This window comes from Panthera onca, chromosome E1, assembly GCF_046562875.1.
Source record: "Panthera onca isolate mPanOnc1 chromosome E1, mPanOnc1 haplotype 2, whole genome shotgun sequence".
NCBI classification, from domain to species: Eukaryota; Metazoa; Chordata; class Mammalia; order Carnivora; family Felidae; genus Panthera; species Panthera onca.
The window spans coordinates 27735728-27763121 of NC_138352.1; the positions used below are offsets into that span (position 1 = coordinate 27735728).

At 47.4% G+C, this 27394-nt stretch overlaps 1 protein-coding gene across 7 annotated transcripts in view; it reads left to right on the plus strand.

The window, feature by feature from the left end:
• Window positions 1-27394, plus strand: part of TOM1L2 (target of myb1 like 2 membrane trafficking protein) — a 120570-nt gene that overhangs the window by 31870 nt on the left and 61306 nt on the right. The window lies entirely within an intron of this gene.

Below are 27394 nucleotides of genomic sequence, written 5' to 3' on the forward strand. Positions count from 1 at the left end.
CACCCACCGTTGGGCTCGAACTCACGACCCCGAGATCAAGTCGCTTGCTCTTCTGACTGAGCCAGCCAGGCACCCCCAAATGGAAGATACTTCTGTGTATTGGGTGAAAACAAATTATTTAGAGACTGTCTGCATATCAGGGTTCTTAATTTTACCCTTTTCTGAGTAGGTACATTATAACTTACTAGTGGGTAAACTGACTAGTGCTTGGGTTTTGAAGTTGGACAGAACTGGATTCTGGTCCAGGTCCTGCTGCTTGCTGTGTGTGTCTGAGCAGTCATTCGGCTTCTCTGAGCCTCACCTCCCAGGTGAGAAGAAAAAGTTTCCACATGAAGGGCGCCTGGTGGGCCCGGTCGGTTAGGCGTCTGACTCCTGATTTTGGCTGAGGTCCTGATCTCAGTTCGTGGGATCGAGCCCTGCACTGGGCTCTGCGTTGGGCTCTGTGCTGGTAGCACAGAGCCTGCTTGGGATTCTCTCTCTCCCTCTCTCTCTGCCCCTTGCCCCCAAATAAGTAGATAAACATTTTTTAAGAAGTTTCCAGGTTAGCATTATGACAAGGATTAACTAAAGTAACGAGGTAAGACACCTAGGATATTGTAAGAGCTCAGTAAGTTTGGTTGGTGGTATTTTACAGTCATCTGTCTTCTGGAATAAGTCATGTATATGTGGGTAGAAGTGGAGTCTGGAGAGATTTGCAGCCTCCTGGTTGATTTGAGTGTCACAGGCTTCCTCCAGGCCAGTCCGCCTTCCATTCCCTAGTGGAGGAGTGAGTGGCTCCTTTATTCTTCCCCAGTGCCTCTCCTGGCAGTCATTTATTGTGTGGAACATCTAATTGGGTGTATGGTTGTTGTCAACATTATGTTGTGAATGAAGAAGGCAGCTTTGGGCCTTCAGTGAAATCAACGGCACCCAGGGTCTCAAAGGTGGAAGGAGCCCAGTGGGTTACCAAGGGCAACATCTCTGGCAAAGCAATCATCCCTTCTAGAGCATTCTGCCGGGTAGCTGCCAGCCCACACTTGTATACTTCCAGTGGTGGAAAGCTTAGTCTCACAGGCAGTGCGTAAGCACCGTTGGCCTCTTCTCCAGTGAAACAGCAAGGCTTGTCTTCATTTTATCTGAAACCTGCCTCCCTTTCATTTCCACCTGCCAGTCCTGGGTGCGGTCTCCATTGTACCACGCTGCTGTAGAAGGTGGATGACTTGGGTGAGGGAGTAATACGGAGATGGTCTCTGCTCTTGGTGGCACTGTGTTCTTGAGAGAGCCCCCTCAAAGCAGATGTGCCAAGCATGTGGCACTGCCTTTGTGTGGGTAAGGGTGGAGACCTTCCCGTGAGTGTCGTGTCAGGAATGGAGCGTAATTCTCTATCAGACAGTGTCCGATGCAGGTGGATGGGTGAGACATGAGGGGGACTGACGTGGGAACTGCCTTAAGCTTCCGGGCTATGATTTGGAGCCTGGTGTGAAGTGTTAACCTTCTCACATGCCCCCTCCACCCTGCGGCTCTCTCAGATGTCCTTTGTTATGCTCCCGCGTGAATGGTGCTCACCCCTGCATTATTTAGTGCCATTCATCCCAGCGCTCTCCCGTTCCTACAGCCCGCAGGAAAAGACACTGCAGCATGTGGGCTGCGTGTCATTGCCGGGCAGTTTGTCAGCCTCGAAAGCTGCTAGCGAGCAGAGAGCCCGCGACACCAGCCGGTGATGCAGAGCCTGCGTGCTGTGGGCTCCTCCATCACTGGGAAAGGCCCTCCCACAGTGGTGACACAGAAAAGCAGGAAAGAATCTTTGTTCCATCCCGTCGTTGTGCACCAGCCCCTACTTGCTAAGGATCTTTGGCCCTCACCATCCACCCCCGTGAAATTCCCCTAATTCCAAACCCGATGGAACCAGATGCCATGCATTGAATGGGCTAGCTATTCATCAGGGGTGGATCTTGACATACAGGCTGCCATTTCCTTGTTGGTTGACTCCTATCAAAGATAAAAGTAAAAATTCTGGTATTTCTTGAATAGGATTACAGCAGAATGCCTGTTCTAAGACCGGGACAATAAATCAGACATCATTCTGTGGGAGGAAGAGGTCATATTCAACAGCCTGCTTAGAGGTGACCAGATAACTTGGGACAGTCTGCCAGGGATTGCTGTCCTTTATCTTTGGGGTGCAGGGACTGATGGCCTCAGCCCTCCTGCTCCCCTGGTATTTGTCAAAACCTGCTGTGGGTCAGGAGACCCTGAGCGGAAGAGTCCTAGGAGGTCAGCACTGCAGTGGATAAGAGGTGTGTTCACTCCAGCTGACCTTGCGTGGTGTAAGGCCACTTTAGAGCAAGGTGGGAGAATTGGAGAGGTTGAATTTAGCTTCTTACACCTTTGTTTTTTTCCTCCCAAGAATCTGAAAGCATGAAGAAATGTAGAGAAGTAGAGAAGCACATTCATTATCTTACTACCCAAAGGTCACTATAAACATTTGGCATATTTCCTTCTTGCATGGTTAATGCATTTTTCTTTGCAGAGATTATACTGTAAATACAATTTTGCGCCCTGTTTTTCCCTGCACTTAACATATAATAAGCATTTTTAATTAAAACACAGCTTATATGTATCATTTTAAAATGACTACATAATGTTCCATCATATGGATGTATTGGCACTGATTTTACCATTCATTACCTAAATGTTGGACATTGAGATTGTTTCTGTTTCTTTTGTCCTGGGCTGTTATAATTAACTCAACAATAAATACGGTAGGGCTTAAATCTTTGTCTGCATTTTAGATGATTTACATATTTTTTTATCATTTCACGGATGAGTTTTTAATTTTGTAATTTAAAACATTTTTTATTTATTTACTTTTTGCTTAAGTCAGCTCTACGCCCAGTGTGGAGCTGGAACTTACAACCCCGAGATCAAGAGTAGGTATGCTCCACCAACTGAGTCAGCTAGGTGCCCCTAGATTATTTACTTATAATAAATTCCTTTAAATAGAATTACCATGTCAAAGGGGATGCTGATTTTTAGGATTCTTACTCCAAAAAATTGGTCCTGTTTTTTATGTGCTCAGCCTTTATTGGGATCCAACCTAACCCGGTCTGGGTTGGGGACCTAAGGACAAGTATGTGGAATGGGGTTGGGGAAGGCTTCCTCGAAGATGGGTTTTTAGGCCATGTTCTCAAGGTGTTGAACATGAACTAAGGTGGAGGCGGATGGGGATCATGTGGAGAGACTGTCCTAGAAATCCAGACAGAGGGAACAGAATGTGCAAATGCCCCAGAGCTGCTAATGAGCACAGGCCTAGAGATGCTGAGGCCAGAGGACACGGAGGTGCAGTGAGATGGGCTAGAGGGGAAGGCAGGACAAGAGTCAGCAAGGCTTGGTGACGGAAATGTAAACCGTACCCTAACAGCAGCAGGAAACCATAAAGGGGCTTTAAGCAGGCCAGTGACATGATGACGTTTGCGACTCGAGAAAGGTCACTCTGGCTGCTGTGTAGAGGATGGATAGGACAGGGCAGGAAGGGATTCTGGGAGACCGGTTAGGACTGCTGCACACGAGGGGCTTCTCAGGTTTTGATAAATTGGCAGGAGAAAGTACATTTCCTCTAAATTTCCATTTCTTTAATTCCTACTGAGGTTGGATACTTTTATGTTGATTTGCCAACTGTATTTCATCATTTCTGACCTAAAGGCTCTTGGAACATTAAATAGGCACCATCCCTGCACACTTCAAGATGGTGTGGCCAGACACATAATTCAGCTTTGCATCAGAGCCCTTGGAAACCTAGCAAGGGGAGGTCATGCCCTGGGTCCCTGGGACCACGGTTGTAGCTTCCAAGGTGCACCATCCCCTGTCCTCTCCAGGCCTCCCAAAGCAGGCACCATGACTGGGGCCTTGGAAAGCACAGTACAGCAGGCTCAGGGTCTGTTGACTAGAAAGCGGTCACTTTTCTACCATCAGATTGGGAAAAAGAGGCCCAGGTGCAGCAGGCACCTATTTATTTTAAAAAATTTTTTATGTTTTATTTTTTGAGAGAGAGAGACCGAGAACGAGCAGGGGAGGGGCAGAATCTCAAACAGGCTCTAGGCTCTGAGCTGTCAGCACAGAGCCCGACACGGGGCTCGATCTCATGATCCTTGAGATTGTGAGCAGAAATCAAGAGTCAGAGGCTTAACTGAGCCGCTGCAGCAAACTCAATTTAAACCAGGGCAGGCATCCTTAGTGATTGGAACAGCTCTGTTGTCGAAGAACCCAGCCAAGGCTGTTTGTTGCCAGCGGGCCATAAGCAATTGCTAGAATGGAAAAGGTGAGTAGAGAATAGAGCCTTAGGTGTGAAGCTTAGCTCCCCAGACTCGACTCACAGTTCCACTGCCTCCCCAAAGTTAACAGCATCCACCTTGCAGATCGTGCCTATTAATATATTTATTAGCTTGCTTGTTTGATAGCCACAGGCTTCCTGAGGAAATTGCAGGCAGGGGTTTGCGAAGAGCGTACCCTGATTGGAAAAACTTTTCTTACTAGCTGGATGCTTGCCGTGCTGTGGGGTCTTGTGCCTTTTGGTTCTTCCCAAACGGGGGCTGGCCTTGTGTGCAGAGTGTGCATGGCACCTCCAGTTCCACCCTAATTGCTGTGTGCAGGATAGCTGAGCGCACACGGTGGCTGAGTAATGACCCCGCACTTCTCTTTGCAGCTCCTCGATTAGGAAGTCACAGGGACCTTGAGCCCGTGTTTCATTCTGGAGTGTTTTCCCCTGTTAAATCAGAATGGTGGCAGATTGTTAAGACGCTACCGTTGTAGCCAGCGGCTGTGTCACGGTGCCCTGCGTACACATGGTCATGCCCTTGCTTTGGCTAAAGTCCTTCTTATTTGCCTTTGAATTTTACACGAAGACCAGATGGCATAGATATGGCATAGACTTAGGTGAGCTGACCCACCAGAGGCCTTCCAAAAGTTATTTTATGATTCCTGATGACTGTTAGAGGTTGACACATTTTTTTTTTTTTTAAATCCTAAATGTGGTTACAAAAGACATGCATGGTTTTCATAGAAACTTTTGGAAAGTTACCAGCCCTTCCCCCAAAGACCCGAAGGGAATGAAACATAATTACTCTCACCAGTACGTTGTCCCCTGCTGTTACCAATTAGGATTAGATTTCCAGGCTTTTCTTGCTTTGCATAGCTCTACGCTTTTTAATACAAAACTCTGTGTAGCATTTTTATCTTGTTTTTTTCCCCCCACTTAATACGTGACGAGTACTTGCCCACCATCAGATGTTTTCCCCCTAACCCAGTGCTGTAAGTGTCAGTAGAGGGCAAGCAAGCCTCCCTAGGCTTGTGTTCCCTTGTGGGACAACGCTGTCATCTCAGGGTATCGTGGTTTCAGCCAGATCTGGGCACGCAAGTCACCTTCTTTAAATACTGCCAGAGGTGACAGATTATCATGCTTTGAAGGATGGATTTGATTTTCAAAACAAGCCAGTAATTTACCACGCCCCAGTGTCCTATGCCGAGCAAAGCAAACTTGAGATGTGGCTGCAGCGTGAGATTAGGTTTTTCTGGGTGGGTTGTGGGGTAGGAAAGGATGGGTGGGTGTTCACTGGACACTGGGATGGCCCTACCAGGCCGAGCACTTGAAAGCCAGACCTGAGCCTCTGCATGAGCACCGTACGCGTGGCGGGGTCCTCCAGCCACGCGGTGGCCATCAGAATCTCCTCAGGAGCTTGGTACAGATGCCCACAAGGCCGGGAGCACTAGGGGCACTGGGAAGAGAGGGTCAAAGGGACATGAACCTTAAGCGTAATTGTGGTAGACATTGCTCATTTGCTGTCTAACTCCCATGCCTCACTCCTGTACTGACACAACCTTGATGTTGTTTGGGCTGGCTGTGTGCCTAGCTAAGACATTTTCTTAGCTCCTGGGGAGAGCGCTCCTTCATAAATAAAACGGCACAGCCCTTCGGCCCCCGTGTCATCTCCTGCCTCTTACAGTCATAAGCATGGAAGCCACAGGCCAGGGATGGCACCGCAAGAACACAGAAAGGTCCTGGGTCCTTCATGTAATCGACGAGGGGCAGCTCCGGCTCTGTACTGCCTGCTTCTAGATTTCTTCTTGTTCCATGAGAAAAATAACCCCCCATCTGTTTAAGCGACTGTTAGTTTTTTAATTGCTTGCAGCTGAATGCAATCATAACTGATAAGGTAATGTTTTAATATTTTACAAGGGGGAAATGTATTTACATATTGTGTAATTAAAAATGAAAAATAATTCAAATCCCCACAGATTTCTGGGCCCCCCATCAGACACACTAACACAGTATCTTTGGGGATGGAACGCACGTATCTGTATTTTTAGCAAACTCTCAAAGTGATTCTGATGCACTGTAAAATGTGAGAGTCACTTCTGCATTCATTAATACCATTATTCCCATTTTATATATGAGAGCATTGAGGCCCAAGAAAGTTAAATAGCTTATCCCAGTTTTTTTTTAAGTGAGATTTACACGTAGGTCTGTCTGGTTGCAAAGTGCACCCCCTTGCCTGCTGCGGGAAGGCCTCACTTTTCACCCCACAACAGAGCCGCACTGCTTCTGAAAGGAACTTCCAAAATAGCAAATTCAAAGCGGTTTTTGACACAGTTTTACACTGTTGGCAAGGGATGGCGTCACTGCCACATATATGTCCCCAGGAAATGAAGGGATGTATGGTTTCTGGAATGTTTGTTTAAAAATGGGCTCATAGGTTCTTGATCTTGCCTTCTGCTTTGGAAACAAAAAGTCTTTGAATTAGCTTTTTCCATAGACTTTCTAGGGTTAAGTCACTTAGGAATTACTAGAACATCTCACCCATGAAAGGTAATTATGGTTGTTTTATGAGTGTGGAAGACATATAGCTTGTAAGTGCTAGAGTAGTCTCCTGTGAGTTATTAGAACTCGCAGTATTCATGTTATACCAAATTAGCCATCAAGGGCTGATAGATTTTATCTCTAGTTCATCAAGGCATTGGTCAGTGCTATACATTCATAACAATTAAATACCCACCGGCTCTCTTCAAATAGGATCTTTGGATAAGGTGGCCACTTCAGGTTGTAATAATGTGATTTGCATGGGTATTTGGAGACCTGTATGATAAGAATGACTTTCTGATGGGGGAGAGGGTTTTCACTGTGGGCAAAGGAAGTCGGAGTGCTTGAGAGCCTCAAGGGGCTGGCAGCATTGTGTGGATAAAGTGTGGCCTGGGAGTTAGGAGGTTTGTGTTTGGACCTGGGTCTGAATCCACCCCGTGTCAGGATCTCTGACGTAATTCCAAATAGGCTTCCAGAAAACACTCCGTTATCAAGGTCTTCCTATGTGGAAGACATTTGGGGAGGGACTTCACTCTGTCACCTTCAGGGAGCTCCTTTTGTAATGCAGGAGAGAAGACAGATACCCAAGTCTGTACATAAGCAGCCATTGTCACGCCCCCTTTTCCTGGGGGCTGCAGTCCTGTGCAGGCCTTTATAGGTGTCCATTCAGTCCTTACAAAGCTTTGCAAGGTATAGGTATTGTGGTTTTTGTTCTATAGATGTGGAAACTGAGGCTCAGAGAGAGTTAGCTGCTTGCTCACAGTCAATAAATAGCAGCATCAGATTTGAGCTCAGGTCAACCTGACTCCTAAGACCCTACCCATCCTGTCTGTGCCTGTGTGACCTCCGTGGTGCTCTGCCCTGAGGTGGTGGCAGGGTTGGAGAGGTGTGAGAGGAGACCTCTTTGACTGGGAGAACTGGAGAAATCTTTGCAAAGAGGCAGGAATTTAAGAGTTTAGCTTAGGGGCACCTGGGTGGCTCAGTCACGTAACCTCTGACTTCAGCTCAGGTTGTGATCTCATAGTTGGTGAGTTCAAGCCCCACATCAGACTCTGCACTGACAGCTCAGAGCCTGGAGCCTGCTTCAGGTTCTGTCTTTCCCTCTCTCTCTGCCCCTCCCCCATTCACACACACACTCTCTCTCTCTCTCTCTCAAAAATAAATAAATATTAAGAAAAGTTTAAAAAAAAGAGAGAGTTTAGGGAGGGGGCACCTGGCTGGCTCAGTCAGTAGAGCACATTTTTTTTGATTCAAACCCCACATTGGGCATGGAGTCTACTTTAAAAAAAAAAAAGAAGAGTTTGGGGCACCCACGTGGCTCAGTCGGCTAAGCGGCTGATTCTTGATCTCGGCTCAGATCATGATCTCACAGTTCATGGGTTCAAGCCTCAAGTCTGGCAGCACAGAGCCTGCTTGAGATTCTGTCTCCGTCTCTCTCTGCCCCTTCCTCGTACATGTACGATCTCCATCTCTCTCTAAATAAATAAATAAACTTTAAAAAGAGTGTAATTAAAACAAGAGTTTAAGGTGAGTAAAGGTAAGTAAGGGGAATACTAGGTGTGTTCCGGGAATGAGAAGTCTGGTTTGATTGAAATATGTAGTTCCTCGTGCGGATGGGAGGGACAGGAAGAAGGAAATGAAGCTGGGAGAGTAACTGGGACAGATTCTGAAGGGTACTCAACGCCTGACTAAGTTATAGGAAGAACATTTTGTATTTTATGTAAAACTGTCGTTGAAGACGATTTGTATTATGCTACTCATTATTCCTTAATGTAAAGGACGGCTGCCGTAATTTCATATTAAAACTGAGTGTCAGCCAAAGAAAATCACCATCTTCCTCAGTGGAATGTTTTCTATTCTGCCTTTATTAATCAGAAAGCAAAGACTGTGGAACTCCATATCTTTCCCTTTTTGCCCAGGCTACCAGGGAGCCCAGGCCTGATTTGTTGTTTAATTGTAATTACTGTCTTATCTCTCCAGTTCTTGGTCAAAATTTCATCTTTCAGGGGTGCCTGGGTGGCTCCGTTGGTTGAGCGTCTGATTTCAGCCCAGGTCATGATCTCAGGGTTCATGAGTTTGAGCCCTGCATTAGGCTTTGTGTTGACAGCTCAAAGCCTGGAGCCTGCTTTGGATTCTGTGTCTCCCTCTCTCTCTGTCCCTCCCTGGCTCACGCTCTGTCTCTCCCTCAAAAATAAACATTAAAAAAAAAAAAAAATTCATCTTTCGTTTCATGTGATTTCCAGTCTTGCTTTTATTTTATTTTATTTTATTTTATTTTATTTTATTTTATTTGCCTTGGGTATAAATTATTATTAAAAACTACCTGAAATTCCTTTTGGAAGTAGGCAGGATATATTCTTTAAGTATATTTTAATACTAGGTAAGAAGAAACTTAAGACTGACTTGTTGCACTGTTATAGGGCAACAAGGAGCTGCAACAGGACTGTGAGTGACAAAAGCTTCTGTGGTGTCTTGATGGGCTGCTTTGCAAGAGGCTGCTGGGAAGGGCATTGTATCTTTGGGACAGCGGATGGCATTAGTCAGTCGCTGGGAACCCCAGGGGTCCAGAGAGGCCTCAGATTGTCATGAGGGGCCTGCCAGGTGTGTGTGTCTGCTGTAGGGGCTCTCTGCAGCCCCCCCTTGCCCCTGCCAAGTTGAAGTTCTCCTTCCCATGCCCAGACCACCTTTTCTTCCATGTCACAGCAGTCTCTGCTTTGGTCATTCCCCAGGACCACTGGGACCCAATGTTTTGGCTCTAATTAGGGGAAGGAATTACAGCGTGTCGGCAGTTTTCTGCACCCCACTTTCTGGAGCATTTAAGGAAACCCTCGGTAAATTGACACTGCATGATGAGTCGGGTGTTGGCTTGCCAGTCCAACGAAAAGAGACCGTCTCAGGGTCCACAGGCCCTGAGGATGTCAGGCTTGGCAGTCTCATGTCTGAAGATCCAGGGTAGAGCGTCTTAGCTATACGTTGCCTTCCTCTGGGAGCCCAGGCATGGGCTCTCTGTGTCATTCCTGGTGGTCTTTGTGAAGCCACAGGCCCCTCCCCAGAGACCTGCTGCACATCACTTTATGCCTGTACCTCACATATCACAGCTGCCTTGCTGTAGTGGAAATTCATGTTGCCATTAGCCTTTTTTAAAGTGTTTTATTAATAGCAGCGGCTAAAGCGCCTGAGACCCTCTAGGGCAGGAGTGGTCTCTGACCGGGGTCAGGAGTTCTTGAAGAACCTGTTGAAAGTGTGTGCAGAATTGTGTACGTGTGTGCACTTTTCTGGGAAGGTCTTACCCGATTCTCAAAGGGAGTATATTCTTCAACATTTTATCCAAAAACAGTTACGAACCGCGGCTATGAAAAATGACCTATGGATTTCTTCCCAACATTCTTGAATATCCGTATGAAACCACTTCCCCCAGAGTCTGCTGCTCGAAGCAGCTCTAAGCAGAAGGCTGGAAAGCCGCCCTGGAAGGTCTTGGGGCCGGCTGTGCAGCTGCCTGCAGAGCCCTTTAAACTCAAGTGCCATCTCCAGCCTCGATGGGCAGTTCTTGTCCTCCCAGCCTGGGGCTGCTGCGCACCCGCGGCCTTTATGTCTCCCGGCTGCGCTCTTGCTCTTGCCCTTCACCGCTGCTCCAGCCACTGAGAGCAGCCACACAGCGTTCCCCTTTCAGGTGGTTTAGGAAAGGCCTGTTCTCCAAGCTGTACTTGGGGAATATCTCCAGACTTGGGATTAGGAACCATAGCACTGAGACTTATGACAAGCTCGCAAAACAAAATGAGGCTTTTCTCTGTGGTCCAGGGAGGCTCCGGACCCGGAAGTCACTTGACTTTGTTTTGCCTTGCTCTCCCACGGCAGCAGAAGCACTTTGTGAACCAGAAAGGGAAGCTTTGTTCTCTGGTAGTCACTGAGAAATGCCTTTCCTGAATGGTTACTGTGGATGTAAACAGCTCTACAGAAAAAAAAACAGAACAAAACAAAACCCAAACCTCTAAGACATAGACAGCAGCTATTTCTGTTCTAATCTGATGGACAAGCATTTATTGAGTACCTACTGTGTGCTGATAGAATTCCTGGAGCACTGGGGGCAGCAGGTCCAGGAAGAGCCATTGCATGGTGATAGGGGCGGGAGAGAATCCACAAGCCAGAGCTGTGGGTCCCAGAAGAACGCAATTAATTCAGCCGGTGTGTGTGTGTGTGTGTGTGCGTGCGTGCGTGTGTGGGTGCAGGGTGTTGGGGGCCTCACGGAGCGGAGGCAGGAGGTTGTTAAAGGAAGGAGGTAGCCTCCTGTGTTCTCTTTTGACCCTTTTCATTATGTGAGCACGCATTTTACCTTCTGGTGATTAGTATGCACATAATATTTCATGCTGCCTGTTTTTCATTTAGCATTCCTTTACCGATTTCCACTTAGCCACGAGGCCAAAGTATTTATCATTTTAAAAAGCCACGTAGCATTTTTGCCTTATTGATGTACCCTCGCTGCTTGGCCATCGTCTCATTTGTTGGGAGTAACGGAGTTTTTCCGCAATTAGGCATCTGCAGAATCAGCTCTCCCCTCCCCCTAACTTATTTCCTTCGGGGCATACTGCTGGGTCAAAGTTATGAATGGTTTTATGCCTTTCCTACTGAATGTTCTTTTCTTTTTATTAGGGAAATTTTCAGACATGTACAGAAAAGAGAGGCTGTGATGATGAACTCACACATATTAGCAAGTTTGGATAGCTATCAACTCGTAGCCGATTCAGTTCATCTACACCGCCCTCCACCACCCCATCTCCTTTCCTGGATTGTTTTGCAGTGAACCCCAGACATCATATAATTGCATCTATAAATACCTAAGTGTGTGTTTCTAAAGGATAAGGAACCTTTTAAAAGTATACTCATAGCTTCATTATCCCATCTAAAAAAATTAACCAAAATTCCTAATGTAAAATATCCAGTCATCAGGTGAAAGATTAAGATTCCCCAATACTTTCTTTTTTTTTTAAATTTTTTTTTTAATGTTTATTTACTTTTGAGACACAGAGAGACAGAGCATGAACGGAGGAGGGTCAGAGAGAGAGAGAGGGAGACACAGAATCTGAAACAGGCTCCAGGCACTGAGCTGTCACCACAGAGCCTGACGCGGGGCTCGAACTCCTGAACCGTGAGATCATGACCTGAGCCGAAGTCGGACGCTTAACTGACTGAGCCACCCAGGCGCCCCTCCCCAATACTTTCTGTGACCATTTTCAGGAGGCCAAATGGCTGTTTGCAACGGTGTGTACAGGAGGGAAGGTTTCACTTGACAAGCGGTTCGGAGGCTGGGATTGCTTTAGGGAAAAGGGTGCCCTGCCTGCGGGTCCTGGCCTCAGAGAATGCGAGAGGAGAGGCCTCTTTTCAGGGCCTCTGCTACTTGTCTTGTGCGATTCGTGCTGCACGTGCTACATGGGGTGATAGGTGCTATGCGCCCGTTGCTCAGGCTTCCTCGGATAAATCTGACTGCACTGCCGTATCCACACACCAGCCTGACTTGGGTGCGATGTGCAGAAAACGTCAGGCTCATTTCTCCCTTTGGACTCCGCTCCATTGAAGAATGAAATATCCTCATGCTGTTTCTTCGGTGCTAAAGAAGCTAGATAGATACTATGTTTCTTTTTCTACAATAAAAATTCCTAGATGCTAGGAAAATGCCTATTCCCCATTGGATTCCCCACATGATCATCTTATTTGCATGTTTCCCTTGGCAGGCTTTGTTTGGTATTATTCAAGGTGACCCAGTTAGAGCCACTGTTTAAAGTCACATTGTCATTAATAAGTTATACAACCTGTGTGTGATAAGTCTGTTAGCTCTGAATATTGTACAAGTAGGAATACATGCTGTGTCTGGTCTCTTCTTCATATTTAAATATGGTTACATTTAAATGTAATCTCCCTGTCTGTTCTCAATGTTGATATTCCTGATTTTTCTATGTTGATGGATAGGAGCAATTTCCCAGATGATTCAGAACCCTGTTGTATCTGTCTTTGGAATGCTAATCACATGTGTATATCATGTCCGCACCTCCCCTGTGCCAGCCCAGCTTGCTCTCTGTTTGCTCCTTCTTGACTAGCTGGGGCCCCTACTAGGTGGTGAAAAACCGAGTCATGGGACACCTGGGTGGCTCAGTCGGTTGAGCGTCTGACTTTGACTCAGGTCATGATCTCGCAGTTCGTGAGTTTGAGCCCCGCATCAAGCTCACTGCTGTCAGCATGTCAGCACAGAGCCCACTTCAGATCCTCTGTCCCCCTCTCTCTGCCCCCAACCTGTCCCTCCCCTGCTTGCACTCTCTCAAAAATAAGTATTAAAATAAATAAATAAATAAATACATACATACATACATACATACACTGGTTCAAAAGAAAAACCAAGTCATGAGTAACCCAGTCTAGGAAAAGGGGGAGTTAATAGGCTTGGTCAGGATGCAAATGCCTTTTAGATCTTAGGGTAAGAGGGCTTTTATTCTTAGGGAAAATAGTCTCTAGAGTCAATAAAAAGGTTTACTTATGTTCAGGACAGCCTTATGCCTGGTGCCTGGCTTTTTTTTTTTTTTTTTTTTTTTTTTTTAATGTTTATTTATTTTTGAGACCAAGAGAGACAGAGCATGAACGGGGGAGGGTCAGAGAGAGGAAGACACAGAATCCAAAGCAGGCTCCAGGCTCTGAGCTGTCAGCACAGAGCCAGACCCAGATGCGGGGTTCGAACTCACGGGCCGTGTGATCATACCTGAGCCGAAGTAGGACACTTAACTGACTGAGCCACCCAGGCGCCCCTGGTGCCTGGCTATTTTTGATGGAAGAATTTAAATAACTGGGTTTTAGTTTTGGTTATGAACTTGCATTTTATTTCTCAGTCTGTTGCGGTACAATATTCCCTTTCTTTGTTTATAAAACAATAATAACAGAACTCATTAAAAAATTTTTGGTGTTAATTCATTTTTAGAGAGAAAGCACAAGCTAGGGAGGGGCAGAGAGAGAGGGAGACAGGGAATCTAAAGCAGGCTCTGTGCTGTCCTTCAAAACCCGATACGGGGCTCAAACTCATGAACCGTGAGATCATGACCTGAGCCGAAATCAAGGGTTGGACACTTAACTGACTGAGCCACACAGGCGTCCCTGATGACAGAACACGTTTTAAAAGATATGTCTCTATGCCAAATACTTCAAGATACTGATTATTTTCACTTTTTTTTCTATTTCTCTCCCAGGCCTTATATCTGGTGCATCTTTTTTTTGTTTGTTTTAAACAATTTTTTTAAACAATTTTGTTTGCTTTATGCCATCATAAAATGCTTCTATGTGATTTTAATAATGGCTGTATGATACTCAGTTGAGTTGATAAACGTACCATAATTTCCTTAGCCATCCTTTTTCGATTTCATATTTGAGTTTTGTGAGTTTTATTTTTTTTAAGTTTATTTATTTTTTCGAGAGAGAGGATGCAGGCATGTGTGTGTGAGCTAGGGAGAGGCAGAGAGAGAGAGGTAGAGAAAAATCCCAAGTAGGCTCCATGCTATCAGCGCAGAGCCCCACACGGGGCTCAGTCCTACTAACCGTGCGGTCATGACCTGAGCCGAAATGAAGAGTTAGATGCCCAACCGACTGAACCACCCAGGTGCCTCTAGTTTTGTGAATTTTAAATAATTCTGTATTGAACATGTGCCTGTGTGTAGCCTTTTCCCCTTGTTTCAACAGCTTTGGTGAGATACAATTCCCATAGTAGGCAATTCACCCATTTGAAGCGTACAAGTCAGTGGTGTTTTTTTTTTTTAATTTTTTTTTTAACGTTTTATTTATTTTTGACACAGAGACAGAGCATGAACGGGGGAGGGGCAGAGAGAGAGGGAGAAACAGAATCGGAAGCAGGCTCCAGGCTCTGAGCCGTCAGCCCAGAGCCCGACGCGGGGCTCGAACTCACAGACCGCGAGATCGTGACCTGAGCTGAAGTCGGCCACTTAACCGACTGAGCCACCCAGGCGCCCCAAGTCAGTGGTTTTTAGCATATTTGCAGAGTTGTGTAGCCGTCACCTCTATTCAGTTGTGGAACAATTTTATCATCCCATACACATTAGCAGTCAATTCCCGTCTCAACCCTAGGCAACCACTAATCTACTTTCTGTCTCCATAGATTTGCCTCTTCTGGACATTTTGTATACATGGACTCCTACAACCTGTGGTCTTTTTTTCCCATTAAAAATGTAACATGGAGCACCCGGGTGGCTCAGTCATTTAAGCGTCTGGGTCTTGATTTTTGTCTCAAGTCATGATCTCATGGTTGTGAGATCGAGCCCACTTCAGGCTCTGCACTGGTGTGGTGCCTGCTTGAGATTCTCTCTCTCTCCCCCCCTCTGCCCCACCCCTGTGTGCATCGAGTACATTAAGTGCATTAAGTGTACATTAAGTGTACATTGTTGTACAACCATTTCTACCGTCCATTTCCAGAACTTTCTCCTCTTCCCAAACTGAAACACTATATCCATTCAACACTAACTCCCCATTAACCTCCCTGCTGCTGCTGGCACCCACCCTTCTGCTTTCTGAGTCTATGAATTTGACTATTCTAGTAACCTCACGTAACTGCAATCATACAGTATTTGTCCTTTTTTTTCTTTTTAATGTTTATTTTTGAGAGAGAGCAGGCGAGCAGGGGAGGAGCAGAGAGAGGAGACAGAGGATCTGAAGCAGGCTCCACGGTATCAGCTTAGAGCCCAGTGTGGGGCTCGAACCCACAGACTGTGAGAACATGACCTGAGCTGACGTCAGACACGTAACCGACCGAGCCACAGTATTTGTCCTTTTATGTTTTGCTTCTTTCACTTGGCATAATGTTTTCTAAGTTCATCCATGTTGAAACACATATCAGAATTTCGTTCCTTTGTATTGCCAAATATTATTCCATTGTATGGATATGCCATATTTTATCTTTTTATCACTCAATAGACGTTTGGGCGGTTTCAACTTTTTGGCTGTTACATTAATGCTGTCATGAACGTTCATGTACAGGTTTTTGTGTGGACATAACGTTTTCATGTCTCTTGGGTGTGTATGCCTATGAGGAGAATTGCTGGGGTGGGTGGCTTTTTTCTTTGAGATGTTTCTTTTAAGTGGAGTCCTAAAGAGATTATTAGGTCAAAGGATTAGAATCTTTTACAGCATACCGCTTGATAGCTATTGTCCAAGTTGTTTTTCCAAAGAGTTCTTAAGTGTATGCTACCTTCAAGAACCTGATGTTCTGGTTTCACATCACCCTTCCTAGCAGTGCGTGTTATTCTTTTAACAGTGTGTTAATTTAAGAGTAAGAATTTAACTTTATTGTTTTACCGGGGCTGTTTTTTATTAGCCGCTATGCCTCCCAAGACAAGGCCTCCAGATGGTAAGACTAGCTTATAGTTGAGCCTTACTCTGCTGGGTTGCCTTTGACTGCTCCCCACAAATGCCTTTGACTGCAGGGAGAGTGTTTCTCTTTACCTAGTTCTGAAGGACAGCGCTTTGCAGGAGTTAGTCAAAGCACTCTGGCTTTACTGAGCACAGCAGGAGTGAGCCCGGGGGAACTTTGGGGAGTCTTTCTCCCAGCTTGGGCTTGGAATTTTGTAATCGCTCTTTGAGGCAGAAAGAAGACCTTCCTTTTTAGTTTGGTTCAGGATGATGCTTGTGGTCTCTGGCTGGTCTAGTAGGCCGATTGGTGCCTGGCCAACAGAGTGCAGCCCTGTCACGGTCCCTCTAGGAGGGACTTAGGGTGGCCTCCTCAGCCTCTGCCTTGAAGACTGTTACCCCCGCCTCTGCCCTCTGCACGCGAGTTCGGTCTTCCCCCAGGTCCAGGCCGCGGAAGGCGTGTGTTAAGAATTGTAGTTCATATTCCCCACACTCTCCCTGTGTGCTGGGTTCCCCATCTGGTGTTTTGTATCAGTCACTCTAATCTTCACGACCACTCCGCTGAGGCGTAGCAACTCTTTGGCCCCCTTTCATGGCAGACCGAACTGTAGTTCAGAGAGTTTAAGACCTGTGCCCAGGGTCGAATGACCCAGGACTGATGCCTACAACACCAAATTCACAGCCATGCCCTTGACCAAATGCCCTTCCTGTCTCCGCTTTTCCACGGAGCCGGTCTGGTAACCTGCCCCTGCTTCCTGCCGGCAGTCTCTGCGCTCCAGTACAGCCCCCACGCTGCTACCGGAGGGGTCTGTGTCAAACGCAAATATTCTTGTCACTCGGGTTGGAAAGGCCCGTCCGTTGCCTCCTGCGGAAAGCGCACACTCCTTACAGAAAATGAAAGGGCTCTCCCAGCTGGCCTCCTGTCACTGCTTCCCTTCACCACAGCCTGGCGTTTCCGTCCTCACATCTCTGCTCGCTGGTGCTGCGGGCGAGGACCCTTCCTCCTCCAGATTCCTGCCGTTTCGTTTCACAGGCCCTTCCTCCCCTCTCTCCAGCGTGATTAACTATTCCCCCAGTCATCTGTTGCCCATCAGTCTTCCTATTTTCCTCCCTCCCGCACACTCCTGTTGGAACACTCCCCACATTCTGTACTGGCTGCTTATTTGCAAGTCTCCTGCCTGGTGACCTCCTTAAGGGCAGGGGCTCCGTCTTGCTTATTTTTCTGTCCCACTCCAGCACAGTGCCGGGGGTGGGGGTGGGGGTGGGGGAAGGCCTCTCAGTTAAAGTTTTTGAATTAAACTGAGAAGGCTTAGGGTGGCCTTGCATGTTCCCGCTCCCCGAGGGCTGGCATTCAGTCTCCTCTAGGACGTAGGCCTCCATAATCAGGAGTCGCTGAGCACGGGCAGCGCACACAGGGAGTGAAATTTGCAGGCGCGCCTGTCTGCTCTCAGGGTGCACGGCCCCTTGAGAGGCACTCTGGGGAAGAAGGAATCAGCAGCATATCTGCTCTGCTTTAAGGCAGCTCTAACCTTAGCACCAGCTCCCCGGGGACCTTTTCTCTTCCCCGTGGTCCACTGGCCCACCTGCCTGGCTGTTACGAGAGCAAACTGCTGGGCTGGCTGGGCTGGGCCCAGCCCACTACCACACCCTCCTCCTGGCCCGGGGCCTGGCCCTGGCCCCTTCCGAGACCTCTCCTCCCCCCACTTGCCCACTGCCACCCCAGCCCTCAATCCGTGTCTTCCCCCAGCTCCTCTCTCGCACGCTCGTTTAGTCCACACATAAAATATTCCAGTAAGTACAAAGAAGAGAACACATCAAACCAGTGGCTCTGCTTCTAGAGAACACACCCCGAATGCATTTTAAAATCTGTGGATCCCTCTCAAGGGAATTCCAGTTAAAAAAGAACTTGGATCAGCAGCCCCGGGCCTGTGTGGCTAACAAGCTTCTATTTTCTCTGTTGTTTGGCTGGCCTGAAGGACTCCTTTGTTTGGGGAGTGGGAGCATGTGGTGTCCTAATTAGGCCAGGGCGTGGAATTGTGGCTCAGACAGAGCTGCCCTTTGGAATTGAGCTCTCCAGACAGGAGAAGAAGTTCGGGATGTTGTGGGTCTGTCCATCTTGAAAGAAAACAGATCAAAAAGAAGGGAAAACTAAACGCAGTGTGGTATTCTGGATCGGATTGTGGACAGAAAGGGGCATGAGTGGAAAACTGGAGAAATCCAAGTCTGGTCTGGAGTTTCGTTAATAGTGCTGTGCCAGTGGTAATTTGTAGTTTTGATAAATGGACAGTGGTTATGTAAGAGGTTAATATTCGCAGAAACCAAGAGAAGGGCGTATGGGGACTGTTTGTATAATCTCTGCAACTTTTCAGGAAAGGTAAGATTATTCCCATGTTAAAAGTTTATTTAAAAATTTAAAAAAGAAGGGAAAAAACGGATCCAGCAGCTAATTGGACTTGACCTTTCTTTTATCAGCACTCTGTTTTACATTTCAGACCCCAGGAGTCTTTTAAGCCCTCATCTGTGTGGTCAGGAGGGTTCCTGCATCCAGGAACTCCTGAGGCCACAGGCTTTTCTTTGCCCCACCGTCCTCTGTTTGGGGATGAGTCCAAGTCCAAGGTGCGGTCTACCAGGAAGACCTGGGTCATGACAGTGCTGCTACCTGCCAGCTATGCACTGTTGGACTAGTCACCAGTCTGGGCTTGATGATACTCTTCACCTGTTAGAATGGGGCTACCCTGCCCGGAGGGGGAGGGGAGGGTTAAATAAGGTAACACAAGTGAAGAACCTGGCCCAAATAGAATGTTGTGCCTGGTAGACTTTGGATTTCTTTCTTTTTTCTTTTCTTTTCTTTCTTTCTTTTTCTTTTTCTTTTTTCTTTTTTTTTTTTTTTTTGGTGATAGAAATGAGAGCTGGTTTCCTTGAAGACTTGAGAGCAGTATTTCAGTGCTAGCTTTGAGGGCAAGAAGCTGTCATTGGGAAGCTAGCAGCAACATTGTACCCCCCCATATCTCCCTCCCCATGCCCCATTTCTAGAAGTCCAGGAAATGTGATACCTGTTTTGAGTAACTCATGGGGAATCTTCTTATTGGATGGCCTCTCACACCTCTTGGAGTTTTAACATTTGGATTCCTCAGGAAATTGTGCCGTGGCTATTCTTTACCTTGCTGATGGGCCATGCTGTTTGGGGGCTTCCTTCTGGAACAGGAGCCCCTTGTGGCTTCTGGGCATGGAGCTCTCCTGGCTCAGAAACTCAGAAAACAGGAAGGCTGGAGATACTTGTATGATCCTAGGGCACTGAATCTGCTGGGCACAGCCTGTGGATAGCTATTTACCTGTAGGTGGCAGTGGTGACACAGAAATGCTGAAGGAAGGGGCGCCCAGGGGAATGTTAGCAGAATCCCTTTCACAGAAGCTGCAGTAATAATGAAAGCTGGGGCGCCTGGGTGGCTCAGTCAGTTGAGTGTCTGACTTCGGCTCCGGTCATGATCTCGTGGTTCATGAGTTTGAGCCCCACATCAGGCACACTGCTCTCAGTTCAGAGCCCGCTTCACATCCTCTGTCTCCCTCTCTCTCTCTCTGCCCCTCCCTGTGCTCGCTCTCTCTCTCTCTCTCTCCCTTTTTCTGTCTCTCAAAAATAAACAAACATTTAAAAAAATAATAAAAGCAATAGCCATTATCATGGCTTGTGGAGGAATGAAAGTCTGTATCCTAGGCTCTGTCCAGTGCTTTGTATGTGTTGTTTGGTCTCACAACAACTGTTGTGAGAAGTGCTGTTGTTGGTATAGCACTTTATCGGTGACAGAAAGGCTTGGACAGGTCAAATTACTGCCCTGGGGTCACACAGTAAATGGCAGAACTAGGATTCACCAAAGTCTGAGTTCAAACCCCCTGTTCACTCTCCACTCTCCACTATGATGGCCCATTTCTCCTGATTCAGAGTCCAAAGGGAGAACACAGAAACAGCTGGAAACCTAGTTCCACTTTTGCCAGACTGCCCAGGGCCTATCACCCAGGGGCCTTGGAAGGGTTTACAGTGATCATCAGACTTCTAAAAGGCCCTCATCAGCATAAGGTTGGGCCTTCCCGAGGAACTGAAGATGCCCTGCCTTCATGCAGCTTCGGGTTTAGATATGGAGCCAAGAATATATTTATGGCTCATCAAGCCAGTGAGATTGGAAGAAACTCTTAGAATGCTAGCATTAGAATGGGTTTGAAAGCTCATCCTTGCATAGACTGTGCCTTCAAGTGCTGGGAAGCTCCTCTCAGGGCATCACTTGGGGATGGTATGAAAGGAGGCTCTGGAAAGGTTATGGGATTGGAGCGAGTTAGCTGGTGTGAAGGCTTTACAACCAGGGAAGTCTAAGGTGATTTCTTCAGGGCTGGAGGCAGAGATACAAGGCCCCTTGGATTGCAGAGTCCTCTGGATTCTGGTGTACTTCTTGCTTTTACACCCTCCCCGGCCCCGCCCAGCAGATAACCTACTTTTCCGTGCAGTGAGTACTCAGATGGGTCTTCTCTTCAGCTTTGTTTGTTCTTACAGCATATGATCAGGTTTTGTAAAAGTGTGTGTTAGCCCAAGAATGCCCATTTTCACCAGCTTCTCTTCACCAAGGTACTGGAAGTGCTAGCCAGAGCAGTTAGGGAGGAAAAAGAAATAAAAAGCTTCCAAATGGGAAAGGAAGTAAAATTATCTCTGTTTGCAGATGACATGACCTTGTATGTAGAAAAAAAACCTAAAGACTTCATGGGGAAAAAAACACAACAAAAAACAACTAATAAACAGATTCAGCCAAATGGAAGGGTACAAAATCAACACTCAAGAATCAGCTGTTTCTATACAATGAACAATCTAAAAAGGAAATTCAGAAAATCCATTTATAATAACATCAACAAGAATAAAATCCTTAGGAATTATCAAAGAGGCAGAGTCTTGTACACAAAAACTACAGAACATTGTTAAGAGAAATTAAAGAAAACATAAATACATGGAAAGACATCCCATATTCATGGATAGAAGACTTAATATTTTTAAGATGATAGTTCTACCTAAAATGAGCTACAGATTCAATATGGCCCCAATCAAATTCCACCAACATTTTTTGCAGGAATAGAAAAATCCATCCTAAAATTCTTATGGAATCTCAAGGGATTCCAAATAATTAAAACAACCTTGAAAAGGAAAGGCATTTGGAGGACTCACACTTCCTGATTCCAAAACTCACTGTCATCAGAACAGTGAACAATGTGGTACTGGCATAAGGACAGACCTAGACCAATGGAATAGAATAGAGAGCCCAGAAATTAACCCTCTCACATGGTCAATTGATTTTTGACGAGGGTGCCAAGACCTTTCAGTAGAGAAAGGACAGTCTTTTCAACAGATGGTGCTGGGGAAACTGGATATCCACTGACACAAGACTGAAGTTGGACCTTTACCTTATTCCATAGGAAAATTCAAATATGTCGAAGATATAAGCATAGAGGTAAAACTATAAAAGTCTTAGAAGAAAACACAGGGAAATAGCTTCATGACATTGGATTTAGCAGTGATTTCTTGGCTATCACACCAAAAGCATAGGCAACAAAAGAAAAAAGTAGGTGAATTGGACTTAATCAAAATTAGGAACTTTGGGGCATCAAAGGACATTTTCAAGAGAGTGAAAAGACAGCCTGTAATGCCTTGGTGGCTCTATTGGTTAATCCAGTTTTGGCTCAGGTCATGATCTCACAGTCCTTGAGTTCGAGCCCTGCATCAGGCTCTTGTGCTGACAGCTCAGAGCCTAGAGCCTGCTTCAGATTGTATCTCCCTCTCTCTTTGCCCCTCCCCAACTTGTGCTCTATTTCTCTCTCAAAAATAAATAAATGTTAAAAAAAAAAAAAGCAAAGAAAAGACAGCCTATAGAATGGAAGACAATATTTGAAAAATATACATCTGATAAAGGATTAATATCCAGAATATGTAAAGAGCTTATGCAACTCACCAAGATGACGTGACCTTATGTGTAGAAAACCCTAAAGATTTCGTGAAGAAAGAAAGAAAAAAAAAACTTTCAGAACCCATAAACAGATTTAACAAAACTGCCTAATTCAAAAACTGGCTCAAATAGACATTCATCCAAAGAAGGTATACAAATGGCCGATAAACATGTGAAAAGGTGCTTAACATCACTAAGTCACTAGAAAGTGCAAATCAGAACCATGATGAGACATAAAATAACAGGTGTTGGCGAGGACGTGGAGAAGTTGGAACCCTTGTCCATTGCTGGTGGGAATGTAAAATGATGCAGCCACTGTGGAACACAATTTGGCAGTTCTTAAAACATTAAGCATAGAATTACCATATGATCCGTAATTCCACTTCCGGGTATATACCCCAAAGAACAGAAAGAAGGGACTCAAACAGCTGTCTGCACACCCATGTTCTTAGCAGCATTCACAGTAGCCAAAAAAGGTGGGAGCAACCCATGTGTCCATCCACAGGCGAAGAGATACCCAAAGTGGGGTATATTCATGCAACAGAATATTACTCAGCCTTAAAAAGGAATGAAATTCTGATAACCTGCTACAATGCAGAATAGCCTTGAGAACATTATGCCAAGTGAAATAAGCCAGACACAAAAAGAGAAATAGCGGATGCTTCCACTTCTCCGAGGTTCCTAGAGTCCTCACATTCGTGGAGAGAGAAAAGCACAATGATGCTTGCCAGGGGCTGTGGGGAGGGGAGTGAGCAGACAGTGTTGAATGGAGACAGTTGCAGTTTGGGAAGATGAGGTTCTGTGGGTGGACGGTGGTGGTGATGGGTGCACAGCAGTGTGAAATGTACTTCGTGCCGCTGATCTGCACACTTTCAAAAGGCTAAAATGGTGAATTTGATGTTCTGTGTATTTTACCACAAAAAAAAAAAACCAAAAACCCACTATTACCAAAAAAGAAGAAAAAGGACACATCGGCCAACACACTGTCAGAAGGGGGTGGGCGGCGAGGAGCGTGAGGGTCAGAGATCACGCCGGCCTGTTGGCTCACTTGTCAGGAAAGCTAACGCCCAGAGAAGAAACGGGAGTAAGTAGTCCCGGGAGCTCAGCGTCCACAGAGGCCGAGCCAGGATCACTTGACTCCTTGTCCTCCTGTGGGCCAGGAGCTTCGTGAGGGCGGACTCTAGGCTGTCTTGCCTTCCTCTTTGTCCCCAGTGTCCAGCATTGGTAGCTGTATAGTACATTTGTGGCGGCTGGATGACTCTGTTGGCTCTCCTTCCCCTGAGTTAGTGTTCTCAGCCCTGGCTGTATGACGAGCCACCCGGGGGGAGCTGTTAAAACATGTCAGTACCTGGCTTTGTGCCCGAAAGGTTCGGATCTGAAGGTGTGGACTGGGACCACGCCAGGAATATTTGTAAAAAGCTTCTGGGTAATACCTCCTGCCCTCCTTGGAGCTCTCTCGCTGGGGTGTGTGAGAGAGAGGCGTGGTCGCTTCCTCCGGGCCGTCACACACGGTCACTGGCTGGTTCTTTCTGGTTTATCTTGTCAACGTTTGTGTTCTGCTTAAAGAAGCTGCTGTTGTCTGTCACAGTGTGTGCGCAGGGTGCCATTAATTTCCTCCCGGCTCCTTGGCACCAGGGCACAGGTATCAAAGCCACCCAGAGGGCTGTGGTTGTCCTCTTACAACTCAGACTGGACTGTACCTTAACCGACTGCCTGTCTGACTCTCCAGAGCCCTCTCCCATTATACTGACCTCTGAAGGTAGCGTCTTCGTCATCTGCAAGTGCAGTGCATGGCACGACTCGGGCTGTGCCAATCTGGAGCGAAGGGCACGGGCACCGTGGGGTTTTATTTTGCCTTCAAGTTACAGAGAAAGCTGCCTCACAATAGTCTACAGGCTGACCAGACATACTTTGTATACCTTCTTCTTGTCCTGTTACCTTCCTTTAGAGGGGTGCGAGAGGAGCAGGGACAGCTGTCATAGAAAAGGACATCCTATAAAATAGGGATGAGTATTTGGAATTCATTCTCTTGTCTCTCCGGTGGATGGGGAGCAGCTGCAATTAACATTCACAAAGCATGTTAGGAATTTGAAGCAATAGACAATAATGGCTCTGTGTAGAATGTCAGGATTGATTTTTCTTTCCACCCGACTGGTATATGCCAACCTGCCTCACTAGCATGTAGTAATCGAGAAGGTTCATCTCCTATTATTGGTGCATATTATCAGAGGAGCTTCCTGCCCACCCCAACCCCCTTTTCTTCTTCCTCAATACCTGGCATGAAAGAACCCTGAATGATGTTCCTTTGTGCCAGTGCCTCTGGGCTGCGACCCACACTCTTGATTGTTGGGGAGGTAGATAATTTGGCTATTTTTTCTCCATTCTCACCAAAAGGATGTTGCTGAATGCAAAATGCTAAAGCCAGCCCTCTTTTGCCTTCTGGTGCTAGCTGCTCTGAAGTCACTATATTTAACATCAAAGTGTAGACAGCAGCAGCCAAGAAACCAAGCCACTGGATTGTGAGGCTCCTCCCAGCAGGACCGCCTGGGATTTCAGACTGTGGGGGTGGGGGTGGGGGGACAGAAATACCAAGCCTGAGAGAACACGATCATTGCCGTCAGGGTCTAGGCTTCAGGGCATCCTGGCTCCCAGCTTCCACCTGGCTGGAGGCAGCCTTTTGTGAATGGAGAAAATGCCTTGTCAATAGCTTTAGGATAATATACTGTCTTGCACTGAAGGTTTAATGGGAGCTGTGTTTGCTTCTGCCCAGCTCTGCCCATCCCAGCCCTGCCCTGGCCTTTCCAGCCCTGCCCTGGCCTTACCAGCCCTGCCCTGGCTTCCCCAGCCCTGCACTGGCCTCCCCAGCCCTGCCCTGGCCTCCCAGCCCTGCCCTGCCCTGCCCTGCCCTGCCCTGCCCTGCCCTGCCCTGCCCTGCCCAGTCCTGCCCTACCCTGCCCAGCTCTGCCCTGCCTGATCCAGTCTTGCCCAGTCCTGTTCAGCCCTGCGCAGCCCTGCTCAACCTTGCCTTGCCCAGCCCAGCTCTGTCCTGCCCTGCCCTGCCCTGCCCTGCTCAGCCCAGACCTGGTCTGCTCTGCCCTGTTCTGCCCTGCTGAGCCCAGCCCTGGTCTGCCCTGCCCTGCTCAGCCCAGCCCAGCCCAGCCCAGCCCAGCCCAGCCCAGCCCTGCTCTGCCCTGCCCAGCCCTGCCCTGCCCTGCCCAACCCTGCCCTGCTTTGCTCATCCCAGCCCTGCCCTTCCTGCTCAGCCTTGCCCTGCCTAGACCTGCCCTACCTAGCCCTGCTCTGCCCTGCCCAGCCCCAGTGCAGCCCTGTCCTGCCTGGTCTTGCCCAGTTCAGCCCCTGGCCATTAGCATATCACCAGAGAACTCTGAAAGGTCAGCTTTTGCAGCCAGGGTCACTGGTGTTTTGATCTTTATCCGTCCCCAGGGCTGGCTGATGGGAATGACTTGCCCCATCGCTCCCTGGAGCGTTGTGTTTCTGCTGTTGCACCAGGATTTATCTTAGGTTTTGACGATTTACGTGACAAAAGAAATGAGATTGAATTTTGCTTCCTCTGGCCCGGGGACAGGACTGAGTGAGGGAGCACGCATTGAGTGGCTGCAGTTCCAGGGGCAATCAGATACAACTTTGTTCCCATTGCTGGGAATTCTTTTATGAGCAGAGAAAAATAAGAACTGATTTGAGCTCCTTTGTCAGCCCTACTTCCCTCATCTGTTTCAGCAGAGCCAAATACCCACGGTTGTATTTATGTGGCATTTCCAGCAAAATGAAAAGAAAGCAGCATTCTTTTTGGGTTGGTTCTTTATAATCAAAACGAGTATATATCTTTTAGCTTGGAAACTCAGAATCCCAGTAATTGAATAGAATGCGCTACCCGGAGGATAAGTTATCATGCCTTTGAACCCCTTCCCGGTATTATTAGAGGAAGGGAGCGGGTGAATATAAGGTTAATGGATTCTGCTGCTAAACCGAACTTGGAAATGAGGTTTCATTGATTTAATATTTCCTCTATTAAGCCTCCCAAGACAGTGTCCCTATGGCCCTACCAGAGTGCAGTCACAGACTTTCTTCCTCATGAGCGTCTGTGCCGCAGCCGGTGCTGTGACAGGGACGGATGACCAGCTCGGAGTGGCCGTTTGGCCAGCTGGCCTCTCCCCTGGCCGGCTGAGAAGGGTTGAAAGCCCGGGCCTGCGGGCAGAGTGGCTTTTTTGGGATTGGTCTCCTCTTGAGCATTTGCTCTGCACTCATGGCCACAGACGCTCCCCTGTTGTGTGAGACCTTGGGGGGAGTCACATCTTCTGGGAGTGGACACCTTGAAGGGGAGGGCCGTTCAGAGACAGCTGAGCGTGGCAGGGAGAGCAGAGGGCCAGAGGCGCGAATCATTTCACTCACACGGTTACCGGCTCCAGGACCTGGCTGTGGCCTTCCGCCTCCGGCTGATGCCCAGTGCCAAGGGGACACGCTGCTGGGTGATTCCCGGATGCTGCCTCATGCCTGTCCCCTCTGCCTTCCTGTAGCCTCTGTACTTAGTCTTTTTCTCTAGGCTAAGCTGACCGCTGCTTCGGGCCATTCTTCCTGGGGGCCTGCCCCTACCCTTCCCACGGTGGCTGTTGTCTGTCCCCACCCTCACCCTCCAGGTAGCTCTCCTGCTGTGGCTGCTCTTTTCCACATGCAGGCGGTGGACGGGGCAGGGGAGCAGCGTCTCGGGGGCCTGTCTGCCTCCAGTGAGTCTCCGACACGGGTTCTCATCCCTGCCTCTCCCTCTCCACACACACTTTTTTTCTTATGGGCACACACCAGATACTCCCTCTGTCCCTGCCAGCCTGGCACCATTGTGGACTTTGGTTAAGGGTTCCTCAGATCTCGGAGCCTTCCCAGCACCCTGCCCAGTCTGCTGCAGGCCCAGCATTTGCCTGAGACACAGAGCCGCCTCATTTATGGGCGCGCGTGCTTGTTTCAACGGGTCTTTGGGTGTTAAGGTTGATGAATAAAGAGGGTGGAAAAGTTGGGGATGTGTCATTTTTGGCAAAAATTAAAACAATGGGGCATTTACATGCAGACTGAAGCTGTTGCACAAATGTCTTGAGCAGTAGCTATATTTTTGGAGTATATTGTCACTGCTTATAAGTACAGCCTTTGTTTGGATGTGTGAGTTCTAGTATGTTATGTAAAAACAAGTGTCACT